The sequence below is a fragment of the Pinus tabuliformis genome, chromosome J (genome assembly GCF_031772625.1).
Source record: "Pinus tabuliformis cultivar Carrire ecotype Pingquan chromosome J, CPIR1, whole genome shotgun sequence".
NCBI lineage: Eukaryota > Viridiplantae > Streptophyta > Pinopsida > Pinales > Pinaceae > Pinus > Pinus tabuliformis.
The window spans coordinates 1,263,311,234-1,263,326,957 of record NC_142295.1 but is presented as its reverse complement, the minus strand read 5'-3'; the positions used below and the strand labels follow the sequence as shown (position 1 = coordinate 1,263,326,957).

At 37.8% G+C, this 15,724-nt stretch overlaps 1 pseudogene; it reads right to left on the bottom strand.

The window, feature by feature from the left end:
- Nucleotides 1–859: 859 nt before the first annotated feature.
- Nucleotides 860–1,851, bottom strand: LOC149231850 (receptor-like protein 4 pseudogene; annotated as a pseudogene).
- Between the last annotated feature and the right edge of the window lie 13,873 nt (nt 1,852–15,724).

Here is a 15,724-nt window from a genome sequence, read left to right as displayed (position 1 = left end):
TGAATTAGTGTCGTTGAATAAGGCTTCAATGAAAGGTATCTCTTGGGAAAATCTCCGGCGGTCGCTCGTGTATTTTTGTGACAAGCCCGTGGGCACCATTGCAGCGTCAGATTCCAACGAAGAAGCGTTGAATTATAACCAGGAAGGTCTTCTAAATTTTTTCATATTGTTATATTCTTTAATGGGATTGGAACCCGGGCGAAATTGGTTGGGCGATGGTGCCTTCAGGTATATAGCTGATCAATCTTACCTTAGTGCTAGTCGTGGTGATGGATCGAGATTGTTTCAATCTCTGGATCTCTAGCTGCGCCTTCAGCACAGCGGCAATTCCAAAGTCAAGTCAAATAGAAAGCCGATACAACGAGAACGAGTTTGCACAATTGGATTGAGCAAAGGAGGGTTACGATTTACCGTGGAGAAAATAAAGGGGTCTGTTGAAAAGTCAAAGTTATTCTCACCGTACATATGAATATCATCAACGGTGGCTGAGTCACGTTTAAGTATAGGTAAATTGATTTGAAAAGGTGTGGTGGAATTTTGTTATAAATTTCAGTTTAAAAATAGACATGAGTCTACAGTGTGTGTACGTTTTCCCAGCTAATTAATTGATCTTGGACTATGTTAATTGGGCCTTATGATTGAAATGAATTTTGGAGATCTGCTAATGTTGAAGCATATGGATAGAGTGTCAAGGTGAGGAAGTCTTCTTAAACAAAGAATGATAAACGGAATATTCTCAAGTGTCAGTGTCACACTTCCATCGGTAATCAGATATTTAAGTTGTAATATTTTTGGGGCCCGTTGACTGAGCACATTTGCCGATCAGGGCATGAACATTATTAGTCTCTGCCTGGGACTATTAGCGATCGATCGATCGCTGACCGAGTAGTTTGACCGTTATATTTTTGGTATATTGGCATTTTAACCTAAGTTTATGCAAAGTTTTGGTGCGGAAAATAATTGGGGTCTTATTATCGGCTTCGAGTTGATATGCCGCGCAAGTTGGTTTGTCGTAGGACTCGCCGTACACGCTCTGGTTTGCTCCACAGTCCACCCGCTTAGCAGTCCTAAATATGGCAGTATCCCCCCACTTAGCCCCAAAATCATAAGCTTGTGGATGAAGCTGAAGAATCTCGATGCTCATTACCGAAGGATCACCGTGGCCGGTGTTGTGAAAGCAAACAGTGGCAGCAGTGTCCAAGACAAAAACTGAAGCTTCGACATATGACTGGTCGTTGTTCATGCTCCAGCCCGGCTTTAAAAAATAAACCTGTGTTCCTTTAATGGAGACGTCAAAGAGCGGCTCGCGGTCGGCCAAAACGTCCTCGTTGAGGCCAAAGAACATTCTAACGGAATAATGGCCGTTCGGCAGACAAGTGATGTTGTAGCAGTTCTCGGGACTGTCCGAGAGCTTAAAGAAACGGAGTTTCTTGAGCTGAGGAGCGATGTAGCTCGTGGTGGTGGCGTTTGCGGACAAGCCGCCTGTGTAACCGTAGTCTTTTACCCATAGCATATTCGTTTGGGGGGTATGTGTGTTCTCCCATGAACCGCAGCTGATCCGGATGGCCAACGGCTCTGCAAAACCAAAAATGCTGTTATACTCTTCTTTCGACTACTTTGAGAAGTAGAATTTAATCAAAATATGATTTGAATTGTCGAATCTTGAAGCTATCGGCTTCTGAAGTTGAAATTTGAAAACCTTCAAAATATTCTGGAATTTTAACTTAACTGAGATCATGTGGCTTTGAGCTTACCTGCATTCTGTGAAAATGTTGTGTAAATGCTCGTCCACACACAAATACACGCCACTGCGGTCAATCTAAAGCCAACCTTGATTGTTTCCTTCGCCATTTTTCAGTAACGGAACTCGATCGTGAAGCCTCTTACGCATGATTAGGATATGGTTCCTTAACAGAGAGCCTAAACTTCATCAGAAATGGAGACATAACGTCAATGAGAACTGCAAAACTCCAAGACGATATCCATGATCTCCACAGGCTGGAATCATGAGGCGTCTTCAGGGGCTCCACAGTAGTCCATGAACCGCAAGATATTGCAATGATGGCGTTTTCCTGCCTTTTTACAGTCATACAGCGGTAATGTTTGTTGGTTCCCGTGGATCTATGTTCCCACACCGATCACGCGTTCAAATCTCATCGCTCGATGTAGTCAACACCCAAACATTTATGAGAGCTGAAGTGATCGATCTTTAAATGTGAACAATTCGGACGAGAAAATTATTTAGTAGTCCAAAAAGCCCAAAGAAATCTTCAACTCGATAGGGCGAAATCATGGTGGGATGTAAGGGAATTAGATTTAATCGTTGCAAGCACGTCTCCATTTCTGTCAACGCTTGCGTTAGTCGGCCTGTTCTATTCATGTTTATATAATATATTGTTAAATTTATTTATTTATTTAATAACAATATCTTTTTATTTTCTAAGAGATTTATATTGGTACAGGCATATGGATTACTCTTTTGGGATTTTAATCTTAAAAGAGAGAACTTAAATCTAGTTTTTAGTTCTGAATCCAAAGAAGAGCTCTTTGCCTCTGACTAAATCTTTAGATCCAGTTCAAGTGCAGATCAAGCAAATGTCAGAGACTACATGCAGCAAAGTCAAAAGTAAATGGTCCTCATGTTGAATAGGGCATCTAAGCAAGCAGCCAAGTCAACAGTAAATGGTCCTTCCCCTTCTCGGCAGGGACTTCCGCCACTGTTGTGGCTCTTGTTAATATATAAATATTTTCCATTTGGGATTCTATGTTCCAATTCTGTGAACTATAGCAGTGTAATTTGTTTTTTGGCAAGTCCCACGGGAATTTGGCAAATGCAAAATTGTTCAAAAATGCTTCGTTCTCGAAAAATCTGAATATGCTTTTTTCATGTTAGTTTACTTTTATTTCAAAATGAAAAATATAAAAATGTTTACATAAAATTTAATGGAATATTCTATTATAATAATTTAATTTGTTTAAATAAGCCAGAGTTTTTTCATTATTTGTTTCAAAATGAAAAATCTAAAAATGCTTTCCTCAAATTTAATGGAATATTTCACTATTATAATTTAATTTGTTTAAAGTTCTAGATTAGCGGAATTTTTGTAATATTCCCGTTTTTTATATGGTCAAAATGGATGGAATCTTCTCATGTTATTTGCTTTCGATTTTCAAAGGAAAATAATAAAATAAGGTTTTTAGAGAGCCCATCAAGCCTATAAAAGGGGATAGGAACTAGACATTTAGATCATCCAAAGTTTCTCTCTCTTATTGTGTGTTTGTTGAGAAGTTGAGAACTTAGCGCGCTCATTGCTAACTTGATCTAGTGGTGACATTTATGTGGTGGATCCATCCAAGATTCACAAGTGGGCTTCAGTGTCTTAGATTTGTCATTGTTGAGCATCCGTGCATCCTGCCAGCTTAAGGGTGCTAACTTGATCTAGTGGTGACATTTGTGTGGTGGATCCATCCAAAATTCACAAGTGGGCTTAAGGGTGCTAACTTGATCTAGTGGTGACATTTGTGTGGTGGATCCATCCAATATTCACAAGTGGGCTTCAATGTCTTAGATTTTTCATTGTTGAGCATCCGTGCATCCTACCAGCCTAAGGGTTCTTATTAGCGGATCAAATTTATATTCATAGGATTGAAATTTTCTTGTTGTAACTTCTGTGAGAATTCTGAGCATCCGTGCATCCTGCCAGCCTAGGGGTTCTTATCAGCGGATCGAATTTATATTCATAGGATTGAAATTTTCTTGTTGTAACTTCCATGAGAATTCTTTTCACCCTGGTCAGCATTATCCCTCTTCAATGGTACTCGATATAACCCTAGATGGTCAAAGTGGGTAAGTTTGGAGATGAGATTGATTCTACACAGATCTAGAGGGGTTTGGCTTCATGACCAAGGATCAAATTTATTTTTTTGTGGAAGGAAAGGTTCCACATTTGGAGGGCGGAATCAAAAGCCTGTTCATAACTATTGTTGGAATTTGTTTTTTTTTATAGGGCATTTGCTATCATATCGAGTTTGTTTAAGTGGAAACCAAAGTACACCATTTCTTATAGACCAAATTCACAATGTAGTAGAGTACATTATTTCAAGAAATCTTCTGGGGTATAAATATTTGATTGTTTGAAGCATGACTATTTTTCAAGGAAGATCATTTTATTGCCCAAAAAGGTTGAGCCCATATTAGTGGAGGGAGTTGTCTATAATGCGACTTTTTCGAAAAACTGGTTATCCAAAAAGCACATTTTTATGTCTACTCTCCAGCTGATGCGATGTTGTTCATCTTGTTGTTCGTCACCTGTGTGATCCCTTCATCCCATCCCATACCATACATACATACATAAATTTGAGAAGCATTATGACATATAAAAAAGCATTGAAGATAGAAATTAGTAAACAAAATGTCATTCAAAGGTAGAAGATAAAGAGAAATCACATAATGTGTATTGCTTTTAGAGAGCAATCCCTTCTAGGTTATTTTTTTGGAGGGGTCACACACATTCTGTCATTAAAATTTAGGTTAAGAAGGTTCGACAACTATAGGGGCAAAGTTGCCTCTAAACAAGAAGCCTAACTAAAGTTGCCTCTAAACAAGAAGCCTAACTAAGGTCTTCTTCCTGTTTCAATTTACCAAAAAGGGTAATGTCCATTAAGTTAATACCACAGTGTGTAAAAATACTCTAGTTGTGTTTCTCAACGTGAAGATACTTACTTGGTGACGTGGATGGCCCAACTTTGCTATCCAATGTGGGTAGAGTTGCCCCACCTTCCATGCAAGCCTCACCATTCCTCGAAGCCATTTTCTACATGGATTGGAGGGTTTACCTGCTTATGATAATGTCTACTTGTGTCCAATTGCATCAACGACACCCTTATTACCTTTGGCATAAAATTCAACTAGAAATGGTTTTGGGTCATAAGCGATTAATGTGTGATTTTTCATATGCATAACAATCTAATAATTAATTGACCATTTTTCAACTTATATGTTGTTTTTGGAATTCAATTATTCAAGTTCTACTAAAATCACTTACAAATTCATCAAAGTTGTAGAATTGAGCTTTCTTAAAAATACAAAACCAAAAAATAGCCAAAATCATTGAACTAAAAACTCTATTTTATTGTTTCTAAATAATTGATATCAATAAAAAAATTTGCATTAGTTTCTAAATTCAAATGACTCCATTTTGTTTACATGTTGTGGAAATCCTAACCTGCCTTTGTTTTTTCTTATATGGTAGCTTAACGAAACTATACGCTCAATGCTCTTTGTGTGATAAAGTTGGGCACATCAAAGGTACTAAGAAGCGCCAAAAGTGTTAAGAGTTGCAGAAGCAATAAATGATTCACATATTGGGATTCTTGGGATTCTTCGGTACTATTTTGATTATGTGGCAGAGCACACTATTTTCAATATCACCAAAAAGATTCAAACTTATTTATATGAAAACTATATTCATGATCACTAAAAAGCTTAAGACTCATATATTATAGATATAAATATTCTATTATATTACACTCATAATAAAATTTTCAATAAAATTAATAATAAAAGATAAATAATTATACATTATCAAAAGATTATCATTACAATATTAAAACTCCACATTTAATATCAAATAATTATCTAAATTACTTAAAACATAATAATATATTTATATAAATAAATCAAAACAATTATATATATATGCACTATATTTATTTTATTAAAAATCACAAAACCTAAAAAATTATATATGAATGCGATATATGCACTATATCATTTTATTAAAAATCACAAAACTTGAAAATTAAAAATGGTCAAAATTGTGCTATTATTTTTACAAATTTTACCAAATTTCTGTAACAAATTACAAGCAAAGACAATCCTTTTACATAACAACTTTCTTAATTTTTTTACTCATTTCTATGTTAAAACCGTTTTTATTTGTCTTTTCATTTTTTATAGTTTTTTTTTTTTTTTTTTTAATTTCAGACCGTGAATACATATAACAGAAATAAAAAAACAAAAACATAAAAAAGATTCTGGAGCTTCACTATTTTAACCATGTACAGATTTAATATAACTTGCCAATATAATTTCATTGAAAAACATATAAAAATGGGAAAATGAGCGTTCGATAGTGTAAGGCCTTCGTTGTGATGTGACGGGCGAGCGCCGGGCGACCGAGAGCGCGTGCACGGGCGAGCGTTGTGCGGTGCGACGGAGGGCGCGCACGACCAAGTGCGGGTGGAGCATCGGGCAGAGGTGCGACGGATAGGCGAGCTGCATGCGACGAAAGGCGACAGACATGCGACAAAAGTGCGACGATAGATGGAACGACTAAGGCAAGTGCGATGACTTATACGCACGCGAAGGGCATTCACGGTGATGGGTGGCCGACTTACAACGAGCAGGTGAGGCCGACCTTTGGAACGCTGAACGGGTGCGTATGTGGGGGTGTGTGGGCGGTCGGCTGGGCAGCCCACCCACGCACTAAGGTTCATATATATGCACATTGCGATGGAGTTCAAAGGACAATCAACGAATCATTCCAACATTCGATCTTTGCTCTAAGGGAGATAAGAAGTGCACAGTTTTAGAAGGAGTTAAGCGCATAGCTCATGCGCACTCCTTGGTGATGCGCACTTGTGGAAACGCTCACGGTGAGAGGTGAAGGTGATGGGCAAGACATGCCCGGGTTGGATGTGCAGTTGAGGTATTGTGCCGGGACTTGACGAGGGTGTCTTGGTGACTCAGGTGAGCACCCGCCCACCGTGCAAGGTGTGCACGAAGATTGTAAAGGTTGGTTTCCCTATGTTGTAAAGGTGCCAGTTTGTGCTAAGACTTGATGAAGGTGTCTTGGTGGCTCGGGTGAGCACCCGCCCATCGTGCAAGGTGTGCACGAAGGTGAACGGAGGTTCACCTTGATTGTAAAATTGACTAAGTGTAAATTTGGGGTTTCCCAAGGACTTAGTCTGTACATTGTAAAAGTGAAGATTATATAATATATTGATATTCAGGCAGACTCATATTGCAGGGAGTTGCCCCTCCCTTTATACTGTGCAATTGTTGTTCTCTTTTATAATTGTTGTGGATAATGAATGAGTATGGCTGTTCATTGGTATAAAGGATAAACATAATTTTACTTGGTTGCGAAACACAAACTAAGTAATGATAAAGTGAAGTAGGCATAGTCCATGAATGTTATTATTGGTGAAAAGAAAGCATTCGGTGGTGCCGCACCTTGCTACAAGCGGTTGGAAGACTACCGCAGGTGTAGGGGCGTGACAGTTGGTATCAGATCTCGGTTGGAGCTGGTGTTAGAGCAGGGTTGCTCATGACGAAGTGACAGTGGAAGCAGGTACTTGCAGGTGAAGGAAACTAGTTTCACACAAGTGGAACAAGGGCCGGTTCATGGTTGCAGGGAACTTGGTGAAGCTGGTGAACAGTGAAACGGGCTCGGCAAGAGGTGAAGCTTAGTGCTTGGGCCAAGCTAAACGACAAGGCATGGCAAGTTTGGAAGAAGGTGAAGGGAAGCTTTTGCTTACCTTATACAGGTTGAGGAGGTTGAAAGAAGAGAATCCCCGAATTCGAAAGGAACTTCAGGTCTTGGAAAAGAATGTTGAAAACGAACTTCTTCAACTTGGTTGGACAATGGAGCAAGATGAAGTTGCAGATTGTGCTATCGAGGAAGAGGAAGCCGTGATGATTGAAGATGTTGTAGACATGACCATGATGGAGGATAAACTTGAGATTGGTCAAGTTGAACCAGGATCATGCAGTTTGTGGACATGGATGAATGACGATACTCATATGGAGGAACCTCATGATGATACTAGTGTTTCATTTGGGCATTTGGTGGATGAACCGTATTCAGGGAAGGGCAAAGCCAGTTTGCCAATGCAAGGGAGCATCTTACCATGGATGTCTATGATGAGACCTTGTATGGAAGAGCAAGGATTGTTGATTGTTGCAGGGCTTATTGGGGTTGTTTGTGACCTTATGGTAGAAGGTGCAAAGGCCCGTGACAAGGGAGGAACATGATGATCGTTGTGGATGAGTGGGTCATGCTTTAGCCACTTTGGCTAAGTGCCCGGCATGGCTCATGAACAGATTGAAGGGCACACACTTGATGATTCTTGGGTGGACTTCTCATGGCCGAGACCAAGAGATAGTCTTGGTGGAACCTTCGGTGGAGGAGCCATGGTGGAAGAGACTCATGATGTAATGATGATGATATGGTTGGGTGACCGAGTTCACTAAACCGAAGATTGAAGACTTGGATGAGGATGACCGATTGTTGTGATGGGTCTACTTGGTTGGACTACATGGAAAACTTAGTCATGGACATCAGGTTGGAGACATGGAGCATGGCAGTCTTATGCAGGGACATTATGTAATAGCACTTGTAGGGGTGTCACTTATGGACATCCAATGAAGAGTGCCAAGGTAGGGATGTTGTGCAGATGGATTTGCTAGTGTGACATGGAGACTTATTGCTATGAGCCGATGGAGAGGTTGTGCACTCTTGTACAACAAGGCCATGGACTTGGATGGATTGTGAGCAGGCTATGGAGCATTCCTACTACATGGAGAGCTGAGGCATCTTGCAGAGACCTTTGGGACGAGACTTGTATGCTTGCCGAGATGTTGGTTGGAGATGACTCATGGACCTCATGATGACATGAGATTGTTGTGACTTCTAGGGAGACTTCATATATGGTGGACTTAGAGGATTTGATGCATTGAGGAGCTGAGGTCATAGACTTTGATGCAGTATGGGAGGCATACTTTCAACGTACATGTATGGGCATGGCTTGGAAGAGTGACTTGATGTGGAGGATCGATATGAGACACTTTGGAGTGATGGAGTTACGACGATGATGATGCCTTGGTGGCAACACTTGGGCATGGGTTGAGCCGAGACTCAACCACCTTTTGACATGGGAGCTGATTGATCTATGATCATGGGCAGCACATGGATAGATGAGACAAGTGCATACTTGTTTCTATGGCAGACTTGAGGGATGACACATTGTAGATATGATGGAGGTTGCTTCATGGACCTAGATGGGGCATACTAAGAGTTGGAGATTGATAATATGATCTCTTCATATGGAGGAGATACACATATGGATGATGGTGTTGGGATAAATGTGGCTGATTTCGTGTAGCACATTGACACCAAACATCATGGACAACATGTTGCAGATGAGATGAGGACTACTTCATGGACCTAAGGATGGTTTACACTTGTATAGACATGGATTCTTGATCGAGTTGAGGATGTGACAGGATGTTCTAAGAAACAACTGATGGTGGCATGAGGATGTTCACTCTCATGGTTTGGGTGTGACAGTTGGACTAGCTACCCAACTAGTTCAAACATGGGGACTAGTAGTGTACAGAGATGTGTTAGCATTTGTTGGAGTATCATGGCATCAGTTCACATGATGAGGTCGACAAGAGATGTTGCAGCGAGCATGTAGCTTGAGATGGAGGGGCCAGCCTTCCGTGATGGAGAGCAGCATGTGGAGATTGTGACAGGGTGATCGATGATCATGGATTGAGATGATCTCTGATGTATGACATACCGATGAGGTGTATACCTTGGTATGGTGATCTCAGTGACAAATGGTTGTCAGGGATGATGGAGACGGTGGTTCTATCAGTATTTGGAGGAGTTGACATCATGGATATTGACGCTTGGAGGATGGTATGTTGTCGAGGACGACAACGACTTCAAGTGGAGGAGGATGTAAGGCCTTCGTTGTGATGCGACGGACGAGCGTCGGGCGACCGAGAGCGCATGCACGGGCGAGCGTTGTGCAGTGCGACGAAGGGCGCGCATGACCGAGCAGGCGACGCACCGAGCAGAGGTGCGACGGATAGGTGAACTGCGTGCAACGAAAGGCGACAGACATGAGACAAAGTGCGACGATAGATGGAACGACTAAGGCAAGTGCGATGACTTATACCCACGCGAAGGGCGTTCACGGTGATGGGTGGTCGACTTACAGCGAGCGGGTGAGGCCAACCTTTGGAATGCTAAACGGGTGCGTATGTGGGGGTGTGTGGGCGGTCGGCTGGGCAGCCCACCCACGCACGAAGGTTCATATATATGCACATTGCGATGGAGTTCAAAGGACAATCAACGAATCATTCCAACATTCGATCTTCGCTCTAAGGGAGATAAGAAGTGCGCAGTTTTAGAAGGAGTTAAGCGCATAGCTCATGCGCACTCCTTGGTGATGCGCACTTGTGGAAACGCTCACGGTGAGAGGTGAAGGTGTTGGGAAAGACGTGCCCGAATTGGATGTGCGGTTGAGGTATTGTGCTGGGACTTGACAGGGGTGTCTTGGTGACTCGGGTGAGCACCCGCCCACCGTGCAAGGTGTGCACAAAGATTGTAAAGGCTGGTTTGCCTATGTTGTAAAGGTGCCGGTTTGTGCTAAGACTTGACGAGGGTGTCTTGGTGGCTCGGGTGAGCACCCGCCCATTGTGAAAGGTGTGCACGAAGGTGAACAGAGGTTCACCTTGATTGTAAAATTGACTAAGTGTAAATTTGGGGTTTCCGAAGGATTTAGTCTGTACATTGTAAAAGTGAAGATTATATAATATTGATATTCGGGCAGACTCATATTGCAGGGAGTTGCCCCTCCCTTTATACTGTGCAATTGTTGTTCTCTTTTATAATTGTTGTGGATAATGAATGAGTATGGGTGTTCATTGGTATAAAGGCTAAACATAATTTTACTTGGTTGCGAAACACAAACTAAGTAATGATAAAGTGAAGTAGGCATAGTCCATGAACGTTAGTATTTGTGAAAAGAAAGCATTCGGTGGTGCCGCACCTTGCTACAAGCAGTTGGAAGACTACCGCAGGTGTAGGGGCGTGACAGATAGAGCTGAATGGAAAATTATCGTTGCTAAACCCCAAAACATCTTGCTTGCTCCACCTTGGATTCGTTTTGCTGCCCAGAACCCATTACCAATGGGTGACGAAGGTATTGTAGCTGGATTTTGCCTCTATCCACACTGGGTTTGCCTGTCATTTCATCTATCACTTGGGCATTCAAACCTGTATCCACAAAGTTATATTCGTCGAAAGGTGCCGAGGGGAGTGACTAAGCACCAAAATCAATACAAAACCTTATCTGCTCCCAATTGCATAGACTGAAGCAAAGAGAGTCGAATTTGAAACAAGTAGATTTGTTGACTGTATTCCTACTACGCCTGCTAAATATGTTAAGGAGACATATACACAGCTTCCATGCACACCAAAGTATGACATTTGAAAAATGTAAAGAAGCATCGATCTCAAGGTGAGGAAAATCTAAAATGAAGTCAAAAAATTTAGTATACAACACATATTACATAAAGGAGAATCATCAAAGGAAGGAAAACAAATGAATAAAGTGGCCTTCAATCTTATGGCCAAGTTGCACTTATGGCATTTGTTGATCACCATGCCGAAAGTATTTGCTGGCCACAATAAACAATGCAACTACCCTGATTGCAAAGACGAAACCTGCAACAGAAACCCCAATGATAAAAAACGCCTAGATTTTTTTCCTTGCAGAGGCAGCAGGAGCGGAACAATTTTGTTGGCCACAATGAACAATCCAATAGCCACAATTGCGAAAACAACGCCTGTAACAATCCAATGCTTCGTCTAACAACTGCACCATCTTCTTCAAGTTGCGACTTGGAAAACAATTTTCTCTCTAACAGGCGAGGCCTTTCAAATGGGGTGATATCATTGTTATTCATCTGGAACGGAACAATATTTTTAATCTCAGCAGCTCCTGAATTTGAGAATGAAAGACCGTTCAGGGGGTTAGAATTAAGAGCAAGATTTGAGGCAATTCTGTACAGCAAGAAAAACTGAGAGGAAACAAACATAAGAAACTAAACTAAACTAACTATTAGTTTTTTATTTTTATTTTAACTATTGATACAAGGGTTTGAAACTTTTCAGGCGTATAACATCTGATCAAATAGTTCAGACAAGTACATGGTGGTAGTTGGGGGAGTTGATTTCATAGGGAACGAGCGTGTAACATCTGATCAAATGGTTCAGACAAGTACACGGTGGTAGTTGGGGGAGGAATGCCTTAATGCGTAATTATGAATTTGATATATATTTATAATAATAATAAAATAAATTACTATCAAGTTTTTTTAATTTATTTTTTTAAATATATTAAAAGTCTTTTTATGTGTTGTTTGAATTCCTTTTTATTGTGATTAATATTTTCTTTCTAATAATTTTTTTGGTAAATATTAAAAGTTATTTTCCAGATATATATATATATATATATATATATATATATATATATATATATATAACATCTGTGAAACATTTCTTTGTAGACTAATGTAGCACCTTAAATGTTTCATAACATTTATGACAATAGGTAAATAACTCCTTGAGATATTTTTTACTCAAGAAAAACTTTGTAGGGGAAATTAAGATATGGTTTCCCACATTTGTGTTAATCATAATTGTGCTCACTAGGTATCTAATAACACGAACAAGGTAAATAACATGGACAACAAGAAGCTTCACAAAATGACTTCAAACTCCAACTAAAACAACACATTGACATAATTATGCCAAGACATGGCTAAGTCATTGAGGAATAAAAAGAAGTCATTCTACAAAATAATGATAATTAACATTCATTACAATAGGTAAATAACTCCTTGAGATATTTTTTAATCAAGAAAAACTTTGTAGGGGAAATTATGATATGGTTTCCCACATTTGTGCCAATCATAACTACGCTCATTAAGTATCTAATAACACGAACAAGGTAAATAACATTGACAACAACAAGCCTCACAAAATGGCTTCAAACTCCAACCAAAACAACACATTAACATAATTATGCCAAGACATGGCTAAGTCATTGAAGGATAAAAAAAAGTTATTCTATAAAATAATGATAATTAACATTCATTACAATAGGTAAATAACTCCTTGAGATTTCTTTTTTCGGAAAAAAAACCTTGCAGGGGGAATTAAGATATGGTTTCCCACATTTGTGCCAATCATAATTGTGCTCACTAAGTATCTAATAACAAGAACATGGTAAATAACACTAACAACAAGAAGCTTCACAAAAAAGCTTCAAACTCCAAAGAAAACACCACATTGACATAATTATGCTAAAACATGGCTAAGTAATTGAATAATAACAAAAAAATCATTCTACAAAATAATGATAATATTAAAAATGTAATTACAACTAAATCTAAAAAAAATTATGATGTGATAAAAATTAGAGCAAAAGAGAAATTAATGTACACTAGGGAAGTGGTCAACCCTAATCTAGAAGATAAAAAATATCTAACTATTTTGACTAATGTAGAGAAGAAAATCAACATTGCTAAAATAAGAACAAGCTTTTATCTTCGCATTTACAACCCTAAGAACTTCTTATTATTATGAATTAGATATGTTAGATATATACTTATAATGATAAAAAACTAAATTACTCTGAGATTATTTTAATTTATTTTTTTAATGTATTAAAAAAAGTCTTATATGTTTGATAAGATTTTTCAAAGTTTAATTTTCTAAAGTTTTCTTTTTCTCTTTTTGTGTTGTGATTAATAACTTTTTTTTTTCCAAATCAAATTTCTTAGTAAATTTCAGAAGTTATTCTCCCTACATATAGATAGATGACATGGATAGTATTCCTAGGAAATAGTAATATTTCTTTGTCGACTAATATAGAGCATCAAATGCTTGATAACATTCATGACATTATGTAAACTACTTGTTGATATTTTTTCAACCCAAGAAAAATCGTTAGGGGAAATTAAGATATGGTTTCCCACATTTGTGATATGGTTCCCCATATTTATTGATGCTATCATTAGTAAATTTGTAAACTTGGAATATAATTCTTCTTCCAAGTGGGTTAGAATGTAATCTTTGCCAACACAAAACTAGTCAAATATTTAACCACATTGACAATATCCTATTGAAATAAGAGTTTCATAAAGTTATTTAATATACTTAAAGTTGAAATGGATTTGTATTATCATGAATTTTTTTTTTATAAATATAAGCATTTAGGTATTGAATGTAAGGACATGTGTTTGTAAATTCCTTGTTATTTAAAATTCATTGGATAGTGAGAAGAAATAAAATAAGATCAACTTATTAAAGTTGGATCACATATAATTTTTCTTAACTTAAATGAATCAAAAAATAAAATGAGAATAAGATTAATCCTATCAAAATAAATTTAGATACAACAAATTTCAAGTTGAAGTCATTTTTATAGGGTATAACATGTCTCTAAAAAGTTTGTGTGAGAGTATTTGTGAGTGAGACGAAATAAAATAAGATCAAATGATTATATTTGAATCACATATATTTTTTTTAACTAAATGAATAAAAAATATAATGAGAATAAGATTAATCCTATTATAATAAATTTAGATACAACAAATTTTATGTTGAATTCATTTTTCGAGGGTATAATGTGTCTCCAAAAGGTTTGTGTGAGAGTAGGAGAGAGAGAGAGAGGGGAAGTAAATTGTGGTCTTTCTCACTTGACATAAAGTCATTTTTCTAGGGTATAATGTGTCTCGAAAACTTTGTGTGTGTGAGTGAGTGAGAGAGAAAGAGAGAGAGACATCAATTTGGGTCTTCCCCACTTGACATGATGAGATATAAGGCCTTGATAAATATTGTTGTAATGACTTTATGCCTATGAATATTGTTGTATTGACTTCAAGCCTATGAACTCTTAAGTGAGTATTCCAATGGGTTGGCCTAGTGCCAACAAGTTCACTCTAAAAGAAAAGAAATAGATCTCATAAAAACATATGACAAATTGAGTTATCAACCCACTGTAAAACCTCTCAAAATAAAATTGTGTGAACATAATACAAACTACTTTTCAATATAGATAAGAGGTTAAAATGAAACATGTTAAGAAAATTGGCACAAGGTTATTTGTGATGATAAGCAACACATAGATGAACACGAATATCCATGGAATAAGTTATGCTTAAAATTATTGTGATAATTTGAACAATATGTAAATTTCCCCTAGTTACAAAAATTTTACAACCTTTTGCAAATTGGTTATGATGTCATATATTGGTGCCCACCAATGCATATATTGCTAACCCCATCAATGTCATTGAAAAGACACACTATATAGTTAAGGAAACCAAATTTTGAATGTTCTTTGAGACAATAACTACATGCAACCATTGTAAGACAACCATAAATGATGTTGTCACATCCTTATTATTCAAATCCAACCATTATAGCCTGTAATTGAATCCTTGTGATGATAAACAACCCATAGATGAACACTAATATCCATGGAATAAGTTATGTTTACAATTTTTGTGATAATTTGAACAATATGTAAATTTCCATTTGTTACAATATTTCTATAACTGTTTACAAATTGGTTATGATGTCATATATTGGTGCCCACAAATGCATATATTGTTAACCCCATTAATGTCATTGAAAAAAACCTCTATATAGTTAAGGAAACCAACTTTTAAATGTTCTTTGAGACAAGAAATAAATGCAACCATTGTGATTCAACCATAAATGATGTTTTCACATGCTTATTATCCAAATCCAACCATGATAGTGTTGTAATTGAATCCTTCAGTAGATTCAATAAATTGTATATCCAATATAAGAATAGAAATAAAAAATGTAGTAATGAAGGAAACATCTCG